This window comes from Podarcis filfolensis (assembly GCF_964270895.1).
Source record: "Podarcis filfolensis genome assembly, chromosome: 9".
Lineage (NCBI taxonomy): Eukaryota > Metazoa > Chordata > Lepidosauria > Squamata > Lacertidae > Podarcis > Podarcis filfolensis.
This window is the reverse complement of record NC_139610.1, coordinates 30,463,953-30,487,721: the sequence shown is the minus strand read 5'-3', so window position 1 is coordinate 30,487,721 and position 23,769 is coordinate 30,463,953.

The window sequence follows — 23,769 nt, the reverse complement described above, 5'->3', positions numbered from 1 at the left end:
TACCCAGGGTGCATTGCTTGAAGAGGTGCAGTTGCGACTTGACTTCGAGGAGCAACTCATAGCACGCGGTGTGGTAGCCTTTTTTGAGGTTTTTGAAGATCCGTGCTTCGCAAGATGAAAAATTCGCAAGACGAAAAAACTCGCAGAACAAATTAATTTCGTCTTGCGAGGTACCACTGTACATTGTTTAGGACTCTCAGATTCTTTGTGAAGTGGAAGAAAGGGCAGTACTGATTAAATCCATCATGCCATTGTAACCACAGTTGATATGTGAATCACTCCATGACACTGTGATTGGGACAGTGTGAATGCAAGCACTGAGCATTGTGAATTTAATGTCAGCTCTGAATATAGATATATGTTTGGTGACAAAAGTTGTACCTGAGTTTGCCAAGGCAAAGCCTTACAAAAGAGGAAAAAGTTAGTCTGTTGAGCATCTGCAACTGCAGAAAGCACTATAATTACAAGGTTACACAGCTGCATATATCTTTAAGATTACCTTGTCTTCACCTTTGTTTGTTTGTTTGTTCAACATCTGCTTTTTCTAAATCCTAGATAGTGAACTCTCTCAGGCAGAAAATACCTATGTGTTATTTATACAGTGTGCAGTGCAAAAGCGCATTAATCTTTCTTTTGGTCCCCTAGGCAGCGACACTACTACAAATATGTCACCCCCTTTTATATCTTGTTTTAGCAGGTGGTTGACCTAATACCTCTTTTATCTTCTGTGAAGGTAATCCTTTATCTATAGATCTTTAAATGGTTGCTAAGTTTGCAGCAAATGTGACTACCATCAAATCTGGCTGCTAATTAGAAATGCAAAAGAAGAAGAAAAATCAGTACTGCAAATCCTGCCTATTGTTATGTGGAATATTTAAATACAATTGATCCAGTGTAAAACCACAGGAATAGGGTTAGGACAATAGTAATCCCGGTGGATTTTGAATATTTTACAATTCTGATCTCAGGCTAATTTGTATCTGCATACAAAACTGAGGCAACCAGTTAATTAAAGAAGAAGGGTGCACACAGATCTTTCTCTTGCCACACTCTTCATTCACATAAATGAAGTTTAAATATTTTAGTTGTTACCAGTGCAGAGATTATCTGAGGCAGCATTTTATCCAACATTTTGATATGCCTTTTGCTCTCTCTTAGTTGCTGTTAGAACTGATGAAACATCCGCATCTTTCTTTCTGGGTGTACAGATTTGGCTTGTTGCCTATCCAGAGTGCTTTCAGCTCACGAGCCGAGAGAGATGATATGGCTTGTTGCAGTTCCACAGGGATCTCTACTCGCTTAGGATGCTGTTGTGATAATTCTGAAACGGTTAGGATGTTTTATCTGAAAAGCAATGTATCACTTCCACTCTTTGAGTCATCCTTGGTACCCATATCATGTCATATTACATCCTACTATTAAATAATAGCACAAATAGCTGCCTTCCAACAGGAAGAGGAAAATGACACCCCAGTTCTGTTTCATCAGTAGCATGCAATATTTCTGCTCATCTGTTTCAGCGATAAGTCTCTCTGATTTCAGTCATGGAACGTACTTCAAATAATGACCATGATTCAGAAGATTGCGAGCAGATCAACTAGTACTTTCCAAACTGAGTACATCAATTAGTACTTCCTACATTAAGCACTTTTTTTGAACTCTGTCTTTCAGTCAAATGACTCTCAAGGTGGCTTACAACAAGTTGAAATAATACTGCCCCCACTTCAGCCTCTCTATTTCACATACAAACACAAATCAGCAGCCCTTCATTCTATAGTCAATGAATACGGCAAGAATATGCTTCCCTTCAGTTCTGTAGCTTCTGGCAGCTGCAGCAAAGTGACCTTTCTGGCTTGGAGCAGAGAAACTAGCTGCCTACAGCTGCAGCTTCTTCAGCCAATGGCACATCTTTCCTTTGCTGTGATGTTCTTCCTGGCAGGTAGGGGGTGCAACTCCCTGCCAAATGGTCCTTAGTCCCTTGAGCAATGGTATTCAACATATTTGCTGAAACAACAACACTTGGATGGAAGTGGGTTGATTTCTGCAGCCTTGGTGTTGAAATAAATTATGATTTATAAGTCTCCAGCCCACTAACTCGGAGGGAGAGAGGTGGGGTGGTTTCCCTTTTGAAACAGTTCAGTACATGGAACTTCATTTAGACACTGGTATTAATTGCTAAGGCTTTCAATTTACAGATTTTAACTGGCAAATTTATTGAATCATCATAAACTTGTGCTTCCTTGGGGTGTGTAAGAATGTGCTTTAGTATTCCTGAGAGTAAATTGCAGATCAGCATTTTTAATGCTGCCCAAGATCCTTTGTGTGTGTGTTTTTTTTTTAAATTGCCAACATACATCAAGTTTATGGTAATTGTATAAAACTGTAACAGAAGTAATCAGTAACATTTAAGCAACGTTAAGTAGTTAACACAGTTCTGTGGCAGCTGAATGTTATTATAGTCAGCTCATTAACATAAGAATCTATATGTATGCTTGTCTATGTGGGGTGTGTTTGTGTGTGGATACCTATGTACTTCCACCCACCATCCTTTGATTGGTTTGGAAATTCTGTATAAAATCAAATGTCCCAAACTGCTACTTCAAGTATCTTTTTCTCTGTCTAGTGTAAATATCACCATTATTTAATAAGGAACGCCCTTCTTTGAGGGTGGGGGTATTGTGTGTATTTCCTGTCAAAAAGGCTTTCTGAGAAATTGAGAAGGGAGCAACAAAATTGTGTCCAAGAGCCAAACATCTTACACATACTCTCATACATGCATTGCTGAATACATAGGTTCTCCATGGCTTGATGATCTACAAAGCACATGCTCATTGTCCTATAGCCTTCCTGCAAACAAATCAGAATGATGACTCAATATAATGTAACCTCTGTGTAAACTTTGTGCAAACCAGTCAGGGTGACTATTCAATATATAGGTCATCTAAAGACCAAAGTCTATGGTAAAACAGATAATGAAGCTGAGAGCAGAGTGTGTGAGGGCCTGGCCCTGCCCACTACTGGAATGCAGTTTTCTATAGGGAGAATGTGGCCCTCATTCCCCTCAAGAAGGTTCCCAAGTGCTTCCGCAGGACATAGGTAATGGCTTGTTGTGGGTATTATTATAAAAATTCCTTTAGAAACTTTGAATTCCCTAGATTGGTTCTACCATATCTTTTGAAACTATTGGACGATTCATTGGTCAATAGTTGTTTCATAGCTGATGACATTTTGATTAGAGCTGGCGGGGGGGGGGAGTTTTGTTTTGCACATTGTAAATCAGATTTGAACATTGAAATTGCTCAGTGGGTATCCATAATTTTAAAAACATGTACACACATGTTAAGGCTGCAGTCCACATCACATAGACATAAAGCTTTCATGACACATTTTGAAACAGGGCACATGGAAATTCCAACTTCTGTCCTATTGTTTTGTTTCCTCTGAACACTGCAGACTGAAATCCCATTTGACATTGGCAATGCATACCTGGATGTAAATGCATCCCTATTCTAAAGGCAAACAAAAACGCACAGTGAAATGAATCCTGGTGGACTGGAAAAAAACAGATTTATAATGTGACAGCTGCTGAGCTCTGGGGACCAAACCTGGTAGCAGGTCTGAAAAAGTCTTCAATAGGCTATGAAGACTGATTATACAGCAGCATGCTTATGTCCTTTATATGTTGTTTTATTTATAGAAGCAGACTGTCTTGGTGCTTGAGGACATTCCTTTAGAGATGGCCCTAAATCACACTTTCAACTTCAGTAGTCAAAGCCTTAATGATTTCACACACTGAGTTCCATGCTCTGAATAGATTACTGCTTCACACCATAGCAATTTGATTCATGCACATAGGATCTGATGTTCACACAAAACTCTCTGGCTGCCAAGGATTCTCCATTTGCTTCAAAAGAAGAGAGAGTTCTCCATACTTATTCTGTTGCCTCTGTTGAGGTGAAATGGAAGGACCAGTCTGAACAATGGATTGGGCATTGCTGTGCATTGTTTGGGTGTTGTTTTCTTAGGAGATCACATGAAAATGTCCAAAGGCCCACATCACTTAAGATCTGCTAAGTAAAAAACAACCTGAGGTCCAGCGCCAAGGGCCTTCTGGCAGTTCCCTCGCTGTGAGAAGCCAAGTTACAGGGAACCAGGCAGAGGGCCTTCTCGCTAGTGGCACCCACCCTGTGGAACGCCCTCCCACCAGATGTCAAAGAGAAAAACAACTACCAGACTTTTAGAAGACATCTGAAGGCACTCCTGTTTAGGGAAGCTTTTAATGCTTAATAGACTATTGTATTTTAATATTCTGTTGGAAGCCGCCCAGAGTGGCTGGGGAAACTCAGCCAGATGGATGGGGTATAAATAATAAATTATTATTATTAGCATTATAACCTTTGTTGCACACTTTTTCTTTGGCGATCACTTGTAGCTGAGTAAGATTGTCTTCCATGAACACGGTCTTAACAGTGAGTCCATAAGTGACTCTGGAGGCCAATTCTGGATCGACACATCCTTCCAGAGTGGAGACATAGGTTTCCGGGCAGGAGTTTATCATGGTGAGGATTTCCCAAATGTGCCTTCCTCTTAGCACGTTTCTCCCTTTTGTCCTGAATTCAAGTGTCTTCAAAGTCCACGACACCTGTACTAAAGGCTGTTCTCCAACTGGAGCGCTCGCAGGCCAGTGTTTCCCAGTTTCCCATCCAAACAACATGACCAGTCCAACAAAGTTGATGTTGAAGAATCACTGCTTTGACACTGGTGATCTTAGTTTCTTCAAGTACACTGGCATTAGTTCAAACCACTGAACCTGACTATGTAATTGTCCAAGCTGAAGATCGCCGTGATGTGCTCCTTACCAGAGCTATGGCAGGTGCCAACGACTGCTTGACAGATCACTGATTAATACGTTCTACAATGGCTATCAAGATTATACCTCAATGCAGGCTTCAAGGAAGGAAACCAAGGTGCAAAAGGAACACTCAAGGCCTTGAAGATCCTATTAAGTGGAATTGCTTCCAAATGACTCTTAAGGACCACCTGCCTTTGGAGTTCCCTGATAACATCAAGGAACACTGAACCAAGTTGAACACTATGACAATCTCTGAGCGCTCTGAGATTCCAGGGATTCCAGGTGCTTACCCAGTGACCTGACACTCTCTCTGCCTTTCCTGTATGGAGCTTTTCTTCCAGCTTCTGGCTCATATAACTCAACTCTCTACTCTGGTCTTTCAAACCATCCATTAGCTGGGTCCATCCCTTTGCCATCTCACACAGAGACTCTTTCCTTTGTTTCCCTTAATAGCCCATCACCCAGGTGATTACCTCAACAGGAAGCTATATTTTAACACTTGCTGGATCCAGGAGTTAAGATGGTCTCTGCATACAGCCTACTTCCCAACACCCACAAATTCAGAACATCACTCTTAATTCCTTCACAATTAGAAACGAAAAAATGAACTAATAGTTCATTTCTTATACCTTAACACAATGAGCTCATCAACACTAGTTTCTGCTGTGTGACTCAGACCCTGTAACTGGTTGTGTGAATTATTTTAAAAGCTACTGTTGTTTTCAAACATCAGAGAGAGGAGAAAATATCCAGGGTCTTCAAATACACTGTTTCTCATAAAAAGATGTTATCAAATCATGTAAGCTTCACTTCTGAGGGCTTGGCTACAAGTTACAACTTTGTTTCATTTCTAAGATTATCGATTCTTTAGAGTGATAACTAGACATTATAATGTGTGAAGACTTACTTAGCGGACCTAATCAAAAGCCAATCAATTCTGTTATTTGAAGTTTCTGTTCAAAGTGAGCCAGGCTAGAAGAGGACAATAAGCATGGGGGTGAATTGAATGCATCATGTTAAGACTTGAAAGAGTCTGAAAGTCCAGGTAAGGCGCTGTAGTCTCCCTTAAAGCATACATTTGGCCATAATAGCAGAAACAAAGAATAAGAGCATCATAGAATTGTGGAGTTGGAAGGCATCCTGAAGATCAACCCACTGTAATGCAGGAATCTTTTTTTTTTTTTTTTTTTTTTTTTTTTTTTAAATAATTTTTATTACGTTTCTTTTCATAATTTTGACAATTCAATACAATACAGAAAAACCCAAATACAAGAAACAATTTTTGATTTTTTTAACAAAAAAGAAAACCATTGGACTTCCCCACACCTTCCAGATCTGCGTTCTTTGTAGTAGCAATATCAGCAATTTGTTACCTTATTTCAAACCTTGTTGGAACTTTCCATTATTATGTACCCATATTCAGTATATTGTATCTTAACTTTGTTACCTTTTAAAATAAACATAAAATGTTTGATTCACATTGACTTCTTTTCTCATTTGTCATTAATATAAATAAACACATCAGACTATGTAAAATTTGATAAACAAATCACTGTACCACTGATAAAAAGGGCTTTATTGACAACTATAGCAATGCATGTTCCATATGTACACTCTAGAACAAATAGGTGCAGTGTCCACAAATTGTCTTTCCAATTCCCTTCGGTTTTGACCCATAAAGTCCACCTCAGATGACAGAGGGGGAGGGAAGAAAGTTCAATCACATTAATTCCTTCACTTCCCTGGTGAGAAGTTTGGCAACACAGCCAATTAGCAGCACGTCTGAATGGGATTGCTTTGAGGCTCTGTGTACTTGCCTTTTAGAGAACCAGGTTAATAGCTCCAAGCCCTTTCTGGGTCAGCAGTGCTTCCACCATTGGCTCACTGCAGCTATATCTTGATATGATAATGTCTTTTATAAATTACCTATGGTATGGATGAATCAACTGTTATGCATAAAACAGATCCGCAGAATGAAGAGAAGGGGAGCCAGAGAATGCTCTCTTGGGGCTGTTTCACTTGAGTTACTTTTTCCAATGCGTATATTAATTTTATAAAAAGAAAATACATTGCAACGCATGAGCAGGAGAACAGCTATTTTCCTCTAGGTACACCCATGGGGTTGCTTCTGTGGTATGGGCTTCCTGATGTGAGTCCTCAGTATCAAGATACTAATTCCACCTCTTGCATATTATGATTTACATGCCTTCCTTGACACTTAATAGTAATACTTGTGCTGGAAAAAAGGGAATGTATGAAGGAATCGTCAGCTATAGTTAGATTGGGCTGTATATGAAAGTACAGTTCCCTTCTGAGAAATTGCATTAGTCTTACCTCATTTGGCATTCCTCCAGCAATTCACAGATGTCATTCACTTCAAATTTCACTTTAGATGAAATCCAGTGACAACTTAGAAGGGTCAGAAATGCCTTCTGAGAAATTTTGCTTATTTTATCGACTGACTTTGGGCTTCCCTCAACATTCTTCACATGCCTTATCCCAGAAGAACCTCCAAATTACCTGATGATTTCACTATGGATGAATTGCCATGATTTGGTTACATTTGTTGTTTATTTATTACACATTGCCTTAAACGTATCAAATGCATAATTTAAAAGACTATAGAAACCAAAAGCCAAACAAAATCTCAGCACATAAACGCAATCAAAATCCATAATCAACACATATTTCTACAATTCTAACAACGTCTCTGAAAAATACCTTAGTAATACTGTCAAAACAGAAAAGTGATGGAACCAGAGGGCTTCCCTAGTGAGGGCATTCCACAAGATAGGAGCCACAACTAAGAAGGCCCTGACTGTAGTGCTCACCCATCAAATCTTCAGACTGTGAGGGGTTGGGAACAGGACAACACCACAACATCAGATGTTGATCTGAATCAATTTGAGGACCTATATGAGGACCTATAAGCTATCCTGTGGACTATGACTTCCACTAGTTCCAGCCAGCATAGCCAGTGGTCATAGTTGATGGTAGTTGCAGTCTACAAGGTTTGGACGGCACCATACTGGCTACCCATGTATTAGGTAGTAATGTTATTTGTTAAGGTTACATGATCCTGACTGGTTACTTTTAATACTTTGTTTGTTAAAAAAAAAAGAAGAAGAAGTAGAGATTACAATGACTTCTCCACTAAATGAAATTCAGAATGAAGAATTACTGGAGAAAGCCAGCTCAGTACCATTTCCAAGCAAAATAGGCAGCAGTCTGGAAAGACAAGTACAGGTATGCAATAAACGCTACTGGAGTCTTTTGGTTAAAATCCAAACTCAACTATTTTCACTCTCAGCAGATTTTTTTAAAAAAATTAATCTTACAAATTCTGTGCATAATGTTTGCTTCATACTGATTATTGTTAGATGAAATGAAAAACGGTGATTCTGCAGAAATCCCTTGGCTTCATTTGCATTTAAAGTTCTTACAAATGCATTTTAATTAACATTGTGTTCCACATCACTTCTTACTGACAAAGTGGTTTTTGTCCTTGGTTTTATGAATGCTATACATATAGGCTGTAGATGTCAACTAAAATGAAATTCAAGTAAAGGTACTATTTTATCAGCAATAGACAACAAGGGAAAATAAGAGGAAGGGTGAACTTTAGTTTCTGGCATTAAGCAAGGATAATAACACAGTAGGCAGTCACAAGAACAATGACTAATGAATACCATGGCACAATTAAAAAACAACAACAACCCTATAAAAGTGGAGGTTCGAACATTTGTGCTTCTGCAGCATAAATATTGGATTTGGCTGAGAAAGCTTACACCATATCACAATTCAAAAGTATGTATCATAGAAGAGCAGCTTGCTGGATCAGGCCAAGGGCATCCTGTTCTAGTGGCCAACCAGATGCTTGTAGGAAGCCCTCAAGCATGATTTGAGCACAATAACACTCCCTTCTTGCTGTTTCTAGAAGCTGCTATTCAGAAGCGTTGCTGCCTTCAACATAGTCATCATGGCCAGTTCCCATTGATAGCCCTATAATTGTATCCCACCCTTCCTACCAAGACCTTAAACAGGGCTGCATCATTTTGTTTTCATAAGAACATAAGAGGTGGATTAGCTGAGGGAGGAATGGTTATTCCACTGTCATCTGATGAGCTTCACATCTAAACTAGGCATGTGAAAATATGTTAGTGGCCTTTCACAAAATCATCTGTGGGCCATAGAAGCCAACTCCTAGGGGCTGTGGGGCTTTGGCCCCCACAATAAAATATTTGAGGGGGCTGGGCCCCCACAGAGTTTATGAGCATTACCATTCAAATGGTGTGTGAACTGCCCCATGTGATTGATCCAGTGGCGTAGCGTGGGGGTGCAGGGGGGGCCGGCCGCACCGGGCGCAACATCTGGGGGTTAGGGTTAGGGGGTGCAAATCCACGGGTTGGGGGCGCAAATTACTTGCCTTGCCCCGGGTGCTGACAACCCACGCTACACCACTGGATTGATCATGCAAGACGGGGCTTACCTGGGCCCCCAAAATATTTTATTCAAGTTGGCACCCCTGCTGTGGGTCATAACTATGTCTCTTAACATTAAGTCCCACTGAATCCCATTGGGTTTACTCCCAGGTAAGTGGGGTTAGGATTACAACCTCCATATCTTGATTTTACGGTTTAGTGTGAACGTAATCCTGCCTCATTTCCCTCACCCAGGAAATACAGTTTGTTGTTTAGTTGTTTATATTTGACTTACATCTGTATAGACATACTTAGGATTCTAGCCTTTGTGCCCATAGGCTGCCTCTGGCAACAAACAATTCTCCCCCACAAATACTTCAGAAAGAAGAAAAGCAGCGAGGTTCCTTCTTACTAGGACAGCAGCAATTATACATCAGTGAATATGCAAATAACATAAATGGCAAAGCAATTTACATATCTATTTGCATAACATGCTGCATGTTTAAAAAAAACCCCTTTTTGTTGTAGAGAACTAAGGTGAAAAAACATTCATAGAAAGAATCTATGCCTTGATGGGGATTAAATGGGAAGACGGAAGTAAATCCGACTGAGAGGTTCCTCCTACATCCCCGCTCTTCTCCCTGGTCCTAGTGCAACATTTATTTGAAGGCCAACTTGCAACAGCCCTTACACTCATGGCAGAGAGATGCTATTGTTCCCCATTTGACATACAGTGGTACCTCGGGTTACAGACGCTTCAGGTTACAGACTCTGCTAATCCAGAAATAGCACCTTGGCTTAAGAACTTTGCTTCAGGATGAGAACAGAAATTGTGCTCCGGCGGCGCAGCAGCAGTGGGAGGCCCTATTAGCTAAAGTGGTACCTCAGGTTAAGAACAGTTTCAGGTTAAGAATGGACCTCCAGAACGAATTAAGTTCTTAACCCGAGGTACCACTGTATTAGCAGGGAGTTGCAGCACCGAGAGATGCCATTTCAAGCTTCCACGGGCCAGTGAACAACAGTTTGTGATGCTGCAACTAAAGTGAAGTAGAAAACAATAAAAATAATGGGTCAAAATTCTTCCATGGACTTAAAGGTTCAAGTGGTCCTTCACACTGAGAATGAAACCCCTGTACCCAAGTCAACAAATTGCTGCTTCAGTGCCGATTGAGCCTTAGTCTGATTTCTTATCAGGCTTTCATTTATCCAATCTGAGTGCTTCACTTAGTGGCTGAAAACTTTTCTGTTGGTTAAGGAGTTCAGTGTTTCAGAAGCCCTGAAGTTCTTCTAACAGTAGCACACAGAGAACTGACTATAAGGAAGGACCCTGCTAGATATTTTATTGAAAATGGAGATTCGTATGTCCCATCTATGCACCTGCAAGAACATCTAAATTGATTCCAAGAGGAAAGCAGAGAATTCAAGGCAATTTTAGACTTGTACCTTACAAAACTTCCTTTGCCCACTTACACATTCAAGTAGTTTAACTTGTACTGACTGCAGATAAATCCTTTTGCAAACAATTGCTTCTAATAGCAAAGGATAAAAGTCTTCAAATCCTGATAGAGATATGCTAACAAACATGGCTTGAGTCCTGGTGTGCATTATTTATAACTTAGGCAAAGTATGAGTCTGTCTTCTTCTCTGATCACAGAATAGTAACGTTGAAAAGGCTCTTGTGGGGCATATGGGATCCTCCTAAATTGAGGGTCCTGGTTGTGCTCAGGACCCTTAAGCCACCCCCACAGGATGTGTTGTTGCTAGGCCTGTGCAATACAGGAAATCCCCAACAAATGACTGTCTACCTTCTGCTTTGAAGACTTCCAGTAAGGGAAAGACCATTGGCTCCTGGGGGGAAAATAAACATGTGTGTCCCACCCCATATGTTCTGTTCTTTGTTATAAAATGGCTGCTTTCCCCCTTAAAAAGAAAAAGAAAAATGTAGTTCTGACCAGATAAGTTAAAAATGCACAGGAGGATACCCTTCTCTTAATGTCAAGAAGTGTCTCCTAATGTTCAACCATAAGCTACCCTCTTATAACTTAAGCACAATACAGTGGTACCTCAGGTTAAGAACTTAATTCGTTCTGGAGGTCTGTTCTTAACCTGAAACTGTTCTTAACCTGAAGCACTTTAGCTAATGGGGCCTCCTGCTGCCGCTGCGCAGCCGCTGCACGATTTCTGTTCTCATCCTGAAGCAAAGTTCTTAACCCAAGGTAATATTTCTGGGTTAGCAGAGTCTGTAACCTGAAGCGTCTGTAACCTGAAGCATATGTAACCCGAGGTACCACTGTAGCTCTATTATTCTATTACATTCAGAAGGATTCCTCCTGGGCAGTGCCAGCAAACATCCTTGTGAATTGAGCTTCTAAAATGTATGGTGATTTAGAGGAGAAACAGCGTTGCTTCAAGAAGACTGAAAGTTATTTGGGTCAGGGTTGGGGAGTTTTATATTATGGTGTCTGGAGAAATATTTGCCACTCATCCACTCATCTTAATTAACGCAAGCATGCTAATGAGAAAAACTAGGTGACTTAATCACTGTGTAGCCAAGCAAGTATCACACCACAGGAAAAAAAATAGGTTTGCAAACTGTGTTTTTGTTTGCTCTTTTGATGAGCCTCAGCTTTTGTTTTTTGATGAGCCCTCAGATTCCAATAAATGCTTGCACAAGCTTCTGTTTCCATGTCATATTACTCTGTCAGTGGTTAACATCTTTTCTCTCTCTTTTGGGGCCTAATCCTACTCTTTTTTGTTTCTTGTATTTACCGTGGACAAATTGTATAATTGAATTAATAGGATAAAATAGCAAAATACTGGCAGCGAGATGTCTGCTTATTTAAACTCAGGCTTCTGCTTGTGCAGAACAGGTATAGCCTGAGGGGAAAATTTTAGTAACCTCCACCGGTTACTAAAATTAATATCATGGAATATATCATGTTTATATCATGGAAATTTGCCTCATAAATATCTACTTCCTCGACAGAGCTTGAAAAATAAAGTGTTGCAGTCTATTAAACTTATCCAGAGCAGTCCCACTGAAACTAGTGAACTAGACTATTCATGTCAATGGGTCTATTCTGAGTGAAATTTAGTTGAATATCACCCAAAAATTTCTGAGTAAATTTGGCTCAGCTAATATTTTGACACATACATCATCCATTAGTGGAACAGTATAATCTGAGCTTTTCAAGGTGGAGGTAAGCATTTCCCCCTATCATGTGAAAGTTTAATTTGTCAGTCTACAATTGCTAATTAAATAAAAGCATATAATCATTCTCAGAAACCGAAGCTGAAAATTAGGTTAAGTAAACATAAATTAGTTCATTTATAAATTCTTCATTTATGCCACCTCTGTATCAGGAAATGGGATGACAACACACAGTTGAAGAGCTGATTATATTAATACTTGGAATACATTTATAAAACTATTTATTCTTTTTGAAGTAAACTTATTCAAATAATAGCTTAATCAATCATTTCAGAGGGAGGAATTTTTGAAAAACGGCATTTGAGTATAGCCTAACATTTTATAGCGTGCAAACACCATACACACAGAACTGAGGGGCTTCTCATATATCTAAAGCTTTAAAATGTGGTGTTTATCAGAAATAGATATCTTTTCAAGGGGACATTACAATGCAATCCGGCTCGGTATGATCAATGGAGTTAGTTATTCCTCTTCTAGCTATTCACTTAGTCTAATCTGTGTGTAAGAAAGTACATTCATTCTAATTGATATATTACCTGAGTTGCATGGTTGCAACTGGGAACTTGAGTGTCATAGATGACTGTGCAGCTAGCCACTAGTATAATGTAGTGCCCTCACAGTTCAGGACTATTCTAATCATTGAAAGGAAAGAGATCTTTCAGTTAAAAAACTTGGGTGCATCTTGTGCAGATCCCAAGGCCTCCAGAACGAATTAAGTTCTTAACCAGAGGTACCACTGTATTCTTTTTCAAAACAGAAAACCCCCTTATTCCCTGACTGCAGCCCCTAAAGCTACATGCTGCAGTTGTCACATCTAGCAAGCAGTTGACGGTGCGCAGTGGGTGCAGGCTGATGACATCATCAGAACCTGCCAGGTCCTGTTAAGATTCTTCCAGCATGACAGTTGTACCGTTCACCTCTGGCCCATCCCTGCCTCAGCCACTAAGAAGCATCATCCAGTAATGACAAGACTCCCTTCACCCCTCCTCAGCTGCCACAGCTCCAGAGTAGCAGCTTCAATCCCTCTGCATCTTTTACTGGCAGTGGGAAACCTCAGCTCAGACAGCAACTAATACAAGAAAATATTATATTGTGTGGTACTTTGAAGTCACTTATTTGTGGGAAGCAAGCCTCAGTGACAAGGATTCATTGTGGCACTGTCACACTCAATCAATAAACAATAAGGGTTGAGCAACCAGGCAATCTAAAAGCAAGGTGTGATCAAAGTCAAAAGCCCAGTGTAAACTTTCATGGACCTCTGAGAACTCTGAGACCCAAAGGTCTCAGCTGTAGCAGAATTTGAACAAGTTTTTACTCTCTTTTCGTGTTTAATCCAGCTATGAATTCTGCATTCCAACACCGTCATGTATATACCAACACAACCTTGTATGTGGAAAACCACAACCCTACCACATTTTCTCACTTGACAAACACATGGCCCACAAAGCCAAAACAAGCTGGAAAAACTTTTAAACTTATGAAATCCCATCATGCACAATGACAACATTCACAGAACAAAACAGACAATAGCGGTGCTTCTTTCTTTCTTCTTCTGCTCCTGTAACCCACCTTGCTGAGGCTTCACCAAACACTGATAAAGCCAGACTATTCAACCTGTCAACTTTCATCAGGAGAGAGGCGCACATCAGTAGCCCACCTGAAAAGAAATGCTTGCTTGTGATTTGTTCACTTTCACACAAGGATTGAGCTATGTGCCTTTTTTCTTTCAGTGTGTGCTTTTCTTCTCCTTCTGCCATTCAGCTCCAAATAAAAATAATGAAAAAGAGGGAAATAGAAATGTTTATTTTAAGTCTAAGTGTCGCTACATAGCCCACAGCGCTGCAAATATGAAGCTGAGGAAATGAAGGTGGTGGTGGTGGGAACTAGTGCTTTGCAGTACAGTAATGAAAACTGAGCCACCCAAGTCTGCATTGCTTCTGCTTAATGTGAAACAATGACACACTGGGCTCCCTGTGGGAGAGGAACACCTTCTGATAAGCTTCTGCTTGCATATATCTAAGTGCTAAGGCACTTGCTTATATTGCCATAATTAAGAGTTTGTCAGCATTTCTGCTGCTGATGCCCGGTTTTCAGGCTTTAGAATGCGGCTGTAAAAATGATTCAGGCTGAACTGTTTGGAAACTGTTCTTAAAGTTTGGTACCCTTGCCCCATCTTTTTGGGGTCATACAGAATGCACATGGCCTGAAAACAGGGGTGTGGAATGTGCTTTCTGAAAGCAAATAAACAAGTGCCTTTTACTTTGCTTGGTTGTCTTTCATACAGGTTTTAACAAATCTGACTCCTGGGGAGGTGGGAAGTAGCAAGCACCTTTGCTAAGTGTTGAAACCTGATTGTATGCCATGCAGCACAATCCTATACGTGTTTATTCAGAAACAAAACCCATTCAAGGGGACTTCTAGGTAATTTGGAATAGGAATGCATCCCTACAGCAATCCTGGACATGCCTATTCAGAATTAAGTCTCATTATGTTCAGTGGTACCTTCTCCCAGGTAAGTCTGCATAGAATTGCAGCCTTAATATGTTTACTTGTAAATAAACCATGGTCTTAGTCAGTTGTGGATGTGGTGGTTTAGTGGAATGAAAAAAAGGAAGATGAATCCAACAGTGTTTGATCCTTTTGTTGATACAGTTTTTCGTTGTGTCAAGGGATGCTTGAAAGGTACTGCAATATCTGTTTTGTATTGATACTTCTGAGGGTCTGATAAGAAAACTGATTTTTTAAAACACTACTGAATACAAAATTCTTCTCTTGTACTGGAAAACCAAGGGACAGATATAACGGTGTTTTCCTGTAACAACTGCACACTCATCAAGCACACTTCTTCAGGAAATAGATATTTCTTTTAAATCATACTTAAGTACAATACATGCATTCTTCCAGGCTCATATTTCCCATAGCGCAGGATGCAGGGGTTTTTTTTGTGGATCTAATTTTAAAAACATCTTTGGAAAATGTGTGATAATTTCACACTGTTACAGTTTTGACAGAAGACGCCTTTGCAATGCGTACTGCAGGTTTGCCTCCTCACTCTGTCTCCACAGGAATTGCAGAAAAATCTGCTTCCATTTTCCATGGGAATGCCTTCATGTGACAGACTGAAAGAAATACCTCTCTAAGAACAGCTTCACTCAAGAGCTAAGTAAAATCTAGTTATCACTGTTATTGTTCTGGGAAAAAAAGAAAGGAAATTACTCTGGTTGCAGAGGTTAAGGCAATGAGGTGTGATGTAACACATCTTACAAGGACAAAAAATAGTGTGTGCGCACAGTAAAAGCTTTCACAAGCCAGCTTCCCTTTAGCAAAATAAGTCAACTTCTATAGTCGAGTATATTTTAAAACACCACCTATTCTACTGTTGGCATGGTAAAATGCCACAGGGTGAAATAAGAACATTAATTTTAAAGAATATCCTCCTCATCCCTAATGTTAATTATCAGATTTAGGTTTATATAAGCCCCATGTTCATCACTGAGGATTGGTTGTGCAGTGGCAAATTGTGAAGTGCATGACAGTCACAGCCATATCCCCTTACAGCCATACCTTTTTAAAAGTTTATATAATGTTCTAAGATTATATGTTTATTTTATCATCATACAATCCATGCAGATCTCTGTATGTTGCCTAGATCTGTAGATGTGCATGTATCTGTACATGTGAGGGACGTAGGTTGGTGGCGTTGTGGTCTAAACCACTGAGCCTCTTGGGCTTGCTGATCAGAAAGTCAGTGGTTCAAATCCCCTCAACGGGGTGAGCTCCTGTTGCTCTATCCCAGCTCCTGCCAACCTAGCAGTTCGAAAGCACATCAGTGCAAGTAGATAAATAGGTATCACTGTGTTGGGAAGGTAAGCCGTGTTTCCATGCACTCTGGTTTTCGTCACAGTGTTCCGTTGCACCAGAAGCCGTTTAGTCATGCTGGCCACATGACCCGGAAAACTGGCCACACGACCTGACAAATGCCAGCTCCCTCAGCCTGAAAGCGAGATGAGCACCGCAGCTCCATAGTCGCCCTTAACTGGATTTAACCGTCCAGGGGTCCTTTACTTTTACCTATACCTACATGTACATGGGCAAATGATTTGGAGTGTTGCAACATCTTTCAGAGAGACTTAAGTTGCATTTCCCATGTACATAACAGAATTGCACACCATATGTTTTCTGTGTTCCTAAATGCTTAGCTTTGAAGCACACAGAACAACTCCTCTTCAGTGTTCCTTTTGTGTGCCTTCTTCAGAATGACCCAATGACCCAATTCTTAGTAGATTACTCAGCTCCTTCCATTCTGATTTCTTCCAGTCAGCAGAAAGGATGAGATGTCTTCTTTTCAGTGGCTAAATAGCTCATTTTTCATGCTGAGTGGGTAGCTCTAGGATGCTGAAGACAGGAACCGTGCTGGGACCCTGCTGCAGAAATAGAAGTGGGTCTTTGACTTCCAGGTGACCCAGGACCACTGCGCCTCTCCTGAGGATCATCTAGGCGGGAGGCAGTAACATCCACTAGAAGCTATTAAGCACCAATATTTTTAATTAACAGCTGATATTTGCTAAGCCATCTCACAGGAGTATATGGCTTAGTATAAATGTTAAATAAGTGCAATAATTCATTATATGTTGAACTGCCTTTTGAGAACATATTAAATGTGATGCAGTATTTAATTAACCTAAAGCTTACTCAAATAAATAAACAAATAAATCACTCAAACCACTAGGGGGGATTTGAAATGTAGTGTTTCTTTACCCCTGGAGCAAGCAGGCATTTTATGCTATTGTTTTCAATATGACTCTTGTTGGATTCTGAAATATTTACATTTAGAATCCACTGGTTTTGAAAAATATTAACATGCTTTAACAGTAAAACAGGACAAATTAAGCCATCACTTAGAGATCTGTTGGATAAATATCCTTCCTTGTTATCTGGGACCCAGCTTGTTCTCATGAGGTTGTGAATCTGTGTCTGGGCTGTACCAGTTCAGATTGCAGGTTGCGGTTTATCTCACTGAATACTTCTCAGTGTAAAAGGGATTCACAGGACCAAGAAAACTTGCACGTCAGTGGAAAGCAGAACCCTCCTTTTTGATGCTTATCTTTTTCTTGACATCTACAATTCCCAGAGTTCCTGGGGGAAGAGAGAGTGACTGTTAAACCATGCTGGGTTTAGCTCTATGAAGGGAATAGAGGTCTCCTAACAACTTTCAGCACCCTTAACAAGCTACCCTTCCTGGGCTTCTTTGGGGGAAGCTACAACTGTTTAACGGGACGCGGGTGGCGCTGTGGGTTAAACCACTGAGCCTAGGACTTGCCGATCAGAAGGTCGGTGGTTCAAATCCCTGCAACGGGGTGAGCTCCTGTTGCTCGGTCCCAGCTCCTGCCCACCTAGCAGTTCAAAAGCATATCAAGTGTAAGTAGATAAATAGGTACCACTCCGGCGGGAAGGTAAACTTGCTCTGCTCTGGTTTCACCAGAAGCGGCTTAGTCATGCTGGCCACATGACCTGGAAGCTGTCTGCGGACAAACGCCGGCTCCTCAGCCTGTAGAGTGAGATGAGCACCACAACCCCAGAGTCATCCGTGACTGGACATAATGGTCAGGGGTACCTTTACCTTTTACAACTGTTTAAGGAGGTAAGATACTGCTTTAACTGTATAGCACTGGTAGGGCCATGCTGTGTGACAAACAAGCACCTAAGATGTTCAGTCAAGATGGAGTCTGCTCAGCCATCAACTCCAGAGCCTGGCATCCCCTCTCTACACTACTATGCCAATTTTGACTGAGTGATAATGGTAATTGGTTCCTAAATAGTAGTTCCTCGGTGCCAAGGTACTTTTCCTTTTATTCCTTTTATTCTCATGTTGCCATACTGGATTTCACTTTTATACCCAAGAGAGGGTGACTTTCTTTTCTCACTGCAAAGCATAGAAATACTGTGAACAGCCCAGGGGGAAAAGTAATCTCTTTCTGCATGGGTAGCTCACTTTATATCCACACAGCATGGTCTCACCATGCAGCCTGGAAAAACAGCGAACTTCCTCTTCCCTGCAGCTGAGCTGTAATCTCCAATCAACCAAGCAGTGGGGGTGGGTGAGGAAATTGCAGAGGAAAGCTTAAACTTCCCTGCCCTGTGATTTCCACACTCCCTGCTTAGCTGATTGGAAATTACTGCTCAGCGGACGGGAAACTGATCTCCTACACAACCCTCAGCAGGGAGCATCAATCAGAAGCAGCACCTGAGGGTAGGAAGGGGCAGGGCCAAAGAGGAAGGGTCAGGTGGCTGCATTGAAGGGCTTTCACAGGTTGGATCCAGCACATAGGATGCCCGCTCTCCACACCTATTCTAGGCTCTCCTATAGTGTGCTTTCTTTTACAACTTGGGATTTGTTCACTTTTTGTTTGTCCTGCTCTTTCAACGCCAATCCTCTTTTCTGCAGGTTGGCAGCTGAGGAGGCCAGCTAGCTACCTCCTTGAGAGCCAGTGTGGTGCAGTGGTTAAGAGCAGTAGACTCGTAATCTGGGGAACCGGGTTCGCGTCTCCGCTCCTCCACATGCAGCTGCTGGGTGACCTTGGGCTAGTCACACTTCTTTGAAGTCTCTCAGCCCCACTCACCTCACAGAGTGTTTGTTTTGGGGAACGAAGGGAAAGGAGAATGTTAGCCACTTTGAGACTCCTTTGGGTAGTGATAAAGCGAGATATCAAATCCAAACTCTTCATCTCTTCTCTTCTCTTCTCTTCTCTTCTCTTCTCTTCTTCTTGTCCCACTTTCCTTATATGCTTTCATTTAGGTTGTGGTTGATCACTTGAAGATATGAGGAATAACTCAAAATCTCTCTCTCTGTCTCTCTCTCTCTGTCTCTCTCTCTCTCTCTGTGTGTGTGTGTGTGTGTGTGTGTGTGTAGGGAGGAAAGCTACCTAGCTGACTACAGATACCGCTCTCAGTAATGCCATGAAACAGCCAGGTGTCTGGGGATTCTTTTTGAGAAGAGGCATAGAATTTATTGCTGTCTATGATCTGCTGAATTTAGATGTGTACACTGTTAGTTTCTGTTTCTCACTGTGCAGCTGCTGGGAGTCACAGCACTCTGTTTACATTCCAGACACCTTCCAGTCTCACGGGAAAGGGAGATGGGATGTGACATTAGTGGTCACACCTTTCTGTGGAGTAAAGGACACGAACAAGTGTTTGTCTCGACAGACGTCTCGTCTCTTCCCTGTGCTGGGAACCCTACTGGATAGAATGTGCTTGAGGCCTTATCAAAGGCGCAGGTCATTAAACACGTCGGAGGCGATTACAAAGGCTCAGCTCGGAGGAAGATGAGGCCTTATCGGCTTGGCTGAGTGGAGTTCCAACATACACCAGAAATTTCAAGAAAGGGGTGGGAGGGAGATATATATGGAGAAGTTGGGGAGTAGCAGCAGCATGCAATAGGGCGTTCTCTGTGATGGCCCCCCAGAGTTTGGTACTGCCCACATTTAGATGTGTGGTTTCTGTTGCCAACTCTGCATATTATTATTGTTATTTATTAAATTTCTATACTTCTTCCGAGGATCACAGGGTGGTTTACAACATAAAAGCACAAGAGACATGCCATTTTGTTCATTTTTAACAAATAAAACAATTCTCCCCACAGTTTAAAAGGCCATAGATTATTTAATTAGCCAAAGGCCCAGGGATACATTTCCCCTGTCACTCTCCTGACAGAGGTCATCATCCAGGACAACCAAAGCAGTTTTGATGCCAAAATTGGGCCTAAACCCCGATTGAAATGGATGTATAAAATCAGTTTCCTCCAAGAGTGCTCCAAGAGTGCTTGGATCATATATTTCAAAGGCATGCTATAGTGTATTTTACCCAAGCTTTTGGGAATGTTTGGTTGGTTGTGGACCCTGCTGTTAGTGATTTTATAGTGGTTGTGATGAAGTGATTTATATATTGTATTGTATTGCTTTATTCCAGTGTAACCTACTCTGGAACTTTCTGGTGAATGGCAGGTAATAAATACACCAGATAAATAATTAAAGAAAGTAAATGGGCATTGGAAGTGTTCTGATAGTTTTAAAGGAGGAAGGAAAAAGGAAAAATAGTCAAAGCTAAAGGGCAGCCACATTGCTAGCACAGTGTATATAGGACAAGTTTCAAGGTCACTTGAGACTGGAGAATTAAATGCAATGGAGAAGGAGTACCAATTTATGTACACACTGGGTATGTGTAGGGAAGGAAGGATGATGTGTTTGGAAGACACTTACTCTCTGCTAGGTAACTGTTTGAATGAAGGGCAATTTGGTGGTCACAGAGAAGTAAATACAGTGGTACCTTGGTTCTCAAACACCTTTGTATTCAAATGCTTTGGTTCTTAAAAACCGAAAACCTGGAAATAAGTGTTCCGGTTTTAGAACTTTTTTGGGGAGCTGAATGTCCGATGTGGTTGTTGGCTATTGTTTCCAGGGCACTTGCACCAATCAGAAGCTGCGCCTTGGTATTCAAACATTTTGGAAGTCAAACGGACTTCCAGAACAGATTAAGTTTGGTGCTTTTGTTTTTGAGGCTTTTTTGGTTAATTTGTTTTTGTGACTGTGTGGAACCCAGTTCAGCTACTGATTGATTGTGTGACCCCCATCCAAACAATGACTATCATCAGTGCAGGTAAGAAAAATAAATATTTTTTAATTTTTATCATCTACAATACGCTCTTGTTTATTTTATAGATAGTAAAATTCATGTTAAATTGCTGTTTTAGGAGTTGTTTTTAAAAGTCTGGAACTGATTAATCCATTTTGCATTACTTTCTATGGGAAAGCGCGCCTTGGTTTTGGAACTCATTGGTTTTGGAATGGACTTTCGAAACGGATTAAGTTTGAGAACCAAGTTACCATGTATGAAGGAAAGAACAGTGGTGAGAGTAAGGGAAATGTTTGAGAGGCTGTACTCTTACCTCCACCAGCCCTCCCTTAATCCAAATCTCTCCCCCTGCACCTCACCCAAACAGGCCATTCCCTCCCTTTAAAACATCCTTCCTGCCTCTATCTCCCACCTCTGCAGACGCAGGAGCTTTCAAATATCTGCTATGGTGTAGTTTGCAGGGCCACCTGTTTGTGGCAAAGCAAACTACTGCATGATGAGAACATTAACTTTTTCATTATATGTATGTAGGAAGTGCTAATTAAGGTGTTTCCTTTCAGTACTTTCCCAGTTCATATAGTAAAAGAAAGCACATTTTAAACAGTAAAAATGATGTAAAAGCTGTGGAAATAATAACTTGTTTGAATTTTAACACTTAGAGTGAGCATATGTGTGTAGTTAACAATGCATTAAATCAATTATTAGCATACAAATAGAATGGGAGGCAGTAAATCACAGTGTTGATTAGATGGCTATTATATAATTATGTCATCATTAAAGTAAATATTAATAACCATAACAATTGCTCCATATAAATTGGAAGTACTATTTACATAAAACTTATCAAGCAGTAGGTCAGTAATTTTCTTTCTTGGCTCAGTTTCTGATGCTGATTGCATAGATGATCAAGAGAAAATAATAATAATAAACCCAGTCTACCTCTGCACTAGCCAACTTGTTGTGCGGTATGTGGATGAAGCAATGCAGCTGAAGGCTCTTAAAGTACCGTAACAAGAATGCAAATTAAAGTCTCCAGTCCTCATGGTTGAAATATTTTTAAAAACAGTCTCTGCCATAAAGGCTCATAATACCAATAAAATAAAATTTACATTTCCAACAAGCTCAGAAGTTATTCTTTATTAAATCTATAGACTGCCCTTCACCCTTCACTATATACTATATACTGCCCTTCACCTGAAGATCACAGAGTAGTTCACAACATAAGAATACAAAATGAGAAAAGATGCAGCACACATGTACTGTTACAGTTTTGAGTCTCATGATTTCAGGAAAATGGCTGTTCTTGAGTGATGCATTATTTTGGTGACCAGGCAAGAGCCATGCCCTCATTACGTGGCGACTGTATGGTGGCAATGTAATGTGTGCAGTTTGTTGTTTGAGCCACAGTTTTTTCAAGTCCTGATTTAGTGAAAGGACCAAACAGCATCACAGCAGAATGAGGCAGGGCTAAGTCATGGCACACTTTGGAAGCTTTTAGAGGGGAAATTGCCATGCTTTTTACTGGTGCTTTCTGAAGAAAGGAGAAATGCAGAAGGAGAACAGGTAGGAAATGATCAGGTTCTGTACTGAGTGTTTGTCACAGTAAAGGCCTGATCACTTAAGGCAAGGCAAGGGAGCCTGCAGCAGTTATATTATGGGATAGGAGTCCTGTGATCCATGACCATTAACCAAGTTGCCTGGAGCTGATGGGGACTAGGGTCCAACAAAACTGTGAGAGTCGCAGGTTAGCCACTCCTGGCTTAAGACATGATGGAAAGGATTCTAAACAGCAGAGTTCTTAATTCACTCCCATGTGAGAGAGGATTTATTTCTTGACTGTACTTTGGAAAGAGCGATATATTCTTCTATGACAGTTTACAGGAAAAAAGAAATCCGTATCAAAATACAGAAATAAAAGTATAGACTCATGGCAGCAGTTAAAAACCATAGCAGAAGCTAAAAGTGATACATATTTTTAAAAGCCTGGCAGAATGAGATATCTTTGCCTGGCACCTAAAACTTGACAACGTGGATGCCAAATACATCTCCTGCTCATTGTTTTCCATCCCCGAACTGGTCTATCAACTCAATCAAATAAAGAAGGCTGAGCTGAGTAAGATATCATGACTTATGCCGTCTTTGCTTCTAGGTTTAGCATAACCTCCAAAAGGGGGCTGCAGGTTTTTGGATCTCCATGAAATGGCCTTACCAAACAGCCAAAGATTAAATAAAGTTTACCGTTTAACACTGCTCTTGCAAACCCACTCCCTAATATCCAAGCGGCTGCACATATGTGGCAGCAATACTGTGCTTATCATGTGTTCAGTGGTGACAGACCAGTACTGTCTGTCAATGTGGTCACAGATGCCACATGGCAAGCTATACAGTGGTACCTCAGGTTAAGTACTTACCGTATTTTTTGCTCTATAGGACACACTTTTTCCCCTCCAAAAATGAAGGGGAAAATGTGTGCGTCCTATGGAGCGAATGCAGGCTTTCGCTGAAGCCTGGAGAGCGAGAGGGGTCGGTGCGTACCGACCCCTCTCGCTCTCCAGGCTTCAGGAAGCTATCCGCAAGCCTTCGGAGTGCGGCGGGAGTGCCCGCTGGGCTCCGAAGGCTTGTGGATAGCAGCCTGCAGCCCGAAGCCCGGGGAG